Raw genomic sequence first — 4237 nt, 5'->3', positions numbered from 1 at the left:
CCTCCTGTGCAGTCTACTCCTCAATCTCTTTCTCCTGTTTGTCTACTGTGATCGATTGGTGTTCTGCAAACTCCATTTTAAAGTAGACCTGAACTCTTACACAGGACAGAAGAAAAATATAAAAAAAATGTACCCTGAATGTATTTAGAGTTTAGCCTGTCTAATCCCCAATCTGTGTCTAATCACAACTGTAATTTGATCTCTCAGCTGTATCAGTTCCGGAATCTCCTCTGCCATGGCAGAACTGCTAATTTGTAAACACAGGATGTTAATCCTATGTCTACTTCCATGAAAGCAGGAAGAGGACACACTGCAGATTTATTGCAGGATTTTTACCAGCTGTAACAAAAAATGTTTTTCTTTAACTATTTGACATTCCTGGACGTGAAACTCACGTCCAGGAAGCCATGTGCGCTCCTGCGCGTCCACGCGGCCGATCACGCGCGCTCCCGGCCGGCGGTTTGTTAGCCAGTGAATCAGTGAATCGGGCAACGGTGCCCGATCACTGATTCCTCTCCCCCGCAGAAAAAGTGACAGCTTCTCTCGGAAGCTACGCTTTTTCTGCTTCCTATGTCGCTCTAAGCGTACGTGGTACGCTTAGAGTGACATCACTGTAAACAACTCATGGCTGCCATCTTGTGGCCAAAAAGTAAACTACATCTAAATGTTAAATAAAAATAAAAATACACAAATATTTACAAAAAAAATACAATTTCAATCCCACCCTCCCAAAAATACCCACATAAAATGTTTAATTAAAAAAAACAAAAACACAAATATTTACCTAAGGGTCTAAACTTTTTAAATATCTATGTAAAGATGAAATATTTCTTCTTTTTTTTTTTTTATTATAAGCTTGTAAATAGTGATGAATGCAAAACGGAAAAAATGCACTTTTATTTCCAAATAAAATATTGTCGCCATACATTGTGATAGGGACATAATTTAAATGGTGTAATAAACGGGACAAATGGGCATATACAATACGTGGGTTTTAATTATGGAGGCATGTATTATTTTAAAACTATAATTGCCGAAAAGTGAGAAATAATGATTTGTTTCCGTTTTCTTCTTATTCTTCCTTTTAAAATGCATTTACAGTAAAGTGGCTCTTAGTAAAATGTACCCCCCAAAGAAAGCCTAATTGGTGGCGGAAAAAACAAGATATAGATCAGTTCATTGTGATAAGTAGTAATAAAGTTATAGGCTAATGAATGGGAGGTGAACATTGTTCGGATGCATGAAGCGAAAAACGACTGAATGCGAACTGGTTAACCACTTAATGACAAGCTGACTTATAAAAACGTCCTGCTAGAGCCTTTTTAACGGATCCAAGACGTTTTTATAAGTCAAACAATGTTGCTGCCGCTGTGTGCGTGCACGTGCATTCCCGTGCACGTGAAAAAAGTTAAAAAAAGAAACACCATAGAAAAAATACACCTTTATTTACAAATACTATATTGTCACCATACTTTGTACTAGGGACATGATTAAAATCTTGTGATAACCAGGACAAATACGCAGATAAAATGTGTGGGTTTTATGCACAGTAGCAGTGTTTATATTAATACTACAGGAGATAAAATTGGAGAAATAGTGTGTTTTTCCCTTTAAAGAGAATCTGTAACGACAAAACGTCCCCTGGGGGGTACTCACCTCGGATGGGGGAAGCCTCCGGATCCTAATGAGGCTTCCCACGCCGTCTTCCGTCCCTCGGGGGTCTCGCTGCAGCCCTCCGAACAGCCGTGACGTAATATTTACCTTCCTGGCTCCTGCGCAGGCGCTCTGACGGCTGTTGGCTCCGAAGGAGGCGGAAATACCCGATCGCCGTCGGGTCCGCTCTACTGCGCAGGCGCAAGTCTCCGGCGCCTGCGCAGTAGAGCGGACCCGACTGAGATCGGGTATTTCCGCCTCCTTCGGAGCGAAAGCAGCCACAGCGCCCCCGCTGGAGCCTGCAAAGGTAAATATTGAATTGAACAGTCGGGCCTGTCGCCGGCTGTACGGAGGGCTGCAGCGAGACCTCCGTGGGACGCAGGACGGCGTGGGAAGCCTCATTAGGATCCTGAGGCTTCCCCCACCCGAGGTGAGTACCCCCCAGGGGACGTTTTTGATGTTACAGTCTCTTTAAAATGCATAGAAAATAAAGTAATTACTAAAAACAAATATCAACCCCAAAAAGTCCAATTGGTGGTGAAAAAAACAAGATATAGATCATTACATTGTGATTAGTAGTGATTAAGCTATTGGCAAATGAAAGGGATGAGCACTGAAAGGTGAAAATCGCTCTGGTCCGTTAGGGTAAAAACCGCTTTGGGGTGAAGTGGTTAAAGTGACTCCGAGCTCACCCAAAAAAAGAAAGTTGTACTCACCAGGGGCTTTCTCCAGCCCAGTGCTGGTCGGGAGGTCCCACGCCGGCGTCCTGGCTCCTCTCCTTCTCCCCGCTCCGGAATGGCTGACAGGCCGCAGCCCGGGCGACACTCGGCAGAGTGTCGGGCTGCTCCTTCCGCGTATGACGCGGCTAACGTCACACACCGGCCGCCTCGCGTCATCACGGCGGCCGGCGTGAAAGTACTGCGCATGCGCGATTAAAGCCTCTGTACACACACCTGATTATCAGCCGAGGTGATTGTTATCGGATGGCCAGCCGGCTGATCTTGGTGTGTCGCTAAGTTCAGAATTCCCCCTTCTAGTTAAAAGTATAATAGTTATCTTATAGGGGAACCCCGCTCTCATTTTTAGAAAATGATACTGCATCTGTGTCAGTGCTGTACTGGCAATAAAGGACACGCGAGGTGAAAATAAACTAATGAAATAAACAATTGTATCAATCCTCCTTCTCCTAAAATGTCTTTTTAAGGTATTCCACAGTTTTACTTTATATTTAAATCCACTTTTTAAAGGGACTCCGAGCAGTGCAGAAACTATGGAAAGATGCATATCATTTTAAAGCTCTCTTTCGCCTCTTTCCAATGACATATAAACCACCACCCTACGTCTTTTAATTTTCGCTATTTTCGCGATTGAAATTGCCGCGGCCGCGATTTCGATCGCGAAAATAGAGAAAAAAAAGGCGTAGGGCAACGATTTAGGTGTCGTCAGAAAGAGGAGAAAGAGAGCTTTAAAATGATATCCATCAAGCCATAGTTATATTGTATTACACAGGACGACACTTTCCAGAGTGTCAGCAGCTCCATTCTGCTGAATGGAGCTGCTGACTTTGACAAAAAGTCGCCCTGTGTAATACAATATAACTATGGAAAGATGGATATCATTTTAAAGCTCTCTTTCTCCTCTTTCTGACGACACCTAAATCGTTGCTCTACGCCTTTTTTTTCTCTATTTTCGCGATCAAAAAAAAAAGTTTCTGCACTGCTCGGAGTCCCTTTAAGTGTTTACTGTTTTATTGCTTTTGCTCAATGACACATTTATCGAAGTATGCCAGAGCTGTTGAACCTTTTTTTTCTCTTTCCTGCTCTCGGAAGCCATTTTCTGCTAGGAAAGTGTTTTATAGTTGTCATTTCTTATCAGTGAGGGTCACACTGTAGTCTGACCCAGTCCTGACCAAGACAGGAACTGCCACTTGCATACCTGATGTTTAACTCTTTCAGACAGAGAAAGAAAAAAAGGAACACAGCCTAGTTATTTGTGTGCTAGGCACTGCACAGAAAGTACTAGAAAGTGAATGAAAAAAAAGTGTACATATAACTGACATTCTTCTACTTTGGTGGTATGCAAAGTGTGTTTTATAATATAACCTAAATTCATTTATTGAAAATTCGGTGTAAAAACCTGGGGGGGTGGGGTGGGGTTAATGTCTTTGTTTGGGGGGACATTGGCCGGGGGCGGTGAGGCAATGTCAAAAGGCCAATCCCTGACAGATTTCATGCTGAATTCAATCGGCCTTTGGATTTTTGCGGCCACAGATCTCTCTCCGCTCACTTCCGGATAGAGAGAGATCTGTCTCATGGTCAATTTGCCGCCGAAATCGCTAGATATATGGGCAACATAACTCTTAGGACGTTTTCACTAGCCGCAGAGCGATGTGAGCATTACATCCAAACGGCAACTAATGAAAGTCGATGGAATAGTTTCCATTGATGCGAATTTACATTTGCTATGCGACGGGGGTAAAATTATGGATAGCATACTGCAGGTTTCCGCAGCACGCATTTGATTCCCATAGCGGTAGTATTGACCTGCACTGCATCGCATTACGAGCAGAAGTATCTGTGATTGT

General features: G+C 43.2%; 1 protein-coding gene across 2 annotated transcripts in view; it reads left to right on the top strand.

Annotated features, from left to right (window-relative positions):
• The window catches only part of LOC137538134 (CD59 glycoprotein-like), a 472510-nt gene that overhangs the window by 208992 nt on the left and 259281 nt on the right, over positions 1-4237 (top strand). The gene's annotated exons all lie outside the window — the stretch shown is intronic.

This window comes from Hyperolius riggenbachi, chromosome 11 (genome assembly GCF_040937935.1).
Source record: "Hyperolius riggenbachi isolate aHypRig1 chromosome 11, aHypRig1.pri, whole genome shotgun sequence".
NCBI classification, from domain to species: domain Eukaryota; kingdom Metazoa; phylum Chordata; class Amphibia; order Anura; family Hyperoliidae; genus Hyperolius; species Hyperolius riggenbachi.
Note: the sequence above shows the minus strand (reverse complement) of the source record. Positions and strands in the feature narration are given on the sequence as shown.